Below are 868 nucleotides of genomic sequence, written 5' to 3'. Positions count from 1 at the left end.
AAGATGAACGTGGGACAGAGGTTTAGCATTTGTCGCATAAAAAGCGGACTTGCTTCTATATTTAGAATTCGGGTCACCAGCAGCTTTCTGCCAGGAGACACCAAAACAACTTTGAAAAACAGGGCTGCAAACCGGCTTTGAGCCAGGCAGCAGCGTCCGGTCGGGAAGGCTGCCCAGGGGGAGTGATCAGAGGAGAGCTTGGCCGCCTTTGGCAGCAGCGCCCGGCCGGGGCGGGGTGTCCCTCCTGGCTGGGGACGCTGCTGAGCCCCCTCCCCGAGCAGCCCCGTGATCCCGGCCCGGCGGCGCTCTGACTCAGGGCACCCTGGACTGACACCTCCTTGTTTTTCACAAGCTCCTCGCTTGGCTTGGGGACAGAGGGAAATAGCAGCTGGTGAGATGAGCCCAGTAATTTGACCCAAAGCGATTTTGGGGTGTGTGTCTCAGCACGGAGTAACCTTGCCGGTCAGGGTGCAGCAGCCGGGGTCAGTGCCGGTGAAGCGAGAGGATGGCGAGGGACTGGACGCAGCAGCACCCTGTCAGCCCTTGCCACTGCCAGAGCCCGGCGGTGGGAGCAGGCAGCTGCTACAAGCAAGGAGAGCCGGCAAAGCTCCGCGCTCTGCCTGCATTGCAGAGGTTGGAGTGGGGAACGCAGCTGCTGCCCCACTGACAGCCACCGGCCACGGTGGCTCCTGATGGGTCTCCTCAAAAGTGACTGAAACCCGGCTTCAACCTTCCGCACCGTGCCAAGAGAAGGAGCCTGCCCACCCTGCTGCCCCTCACCCCTTCACTGCCGGTCCTTCCTGCTCCCTGCTCTTCGCAATCCCCCGAGGCTCGTCATTCCCCACCCCTTGGATCCCAGAGCGGCTGT

The sequence above is a fragment of the Motacilla alba genome, chromosome 20, assembly GCF_015832195.1.
Source record: "Motacilla alba alba isolate MOTALB_02 chromosome 20, Motacilla_alba_V1.0_pri, whole genome shotgun sequence".
Taxonomy (NCBI): domain Eukaryota; kingdom Metazoa; phylum Chordata; class Aves; order Passeriformes; family Motacillidae; genus Motacilla; species Motacilla alba.
This window is presented reverse-complemented; position numbering follows the sequence as displayed.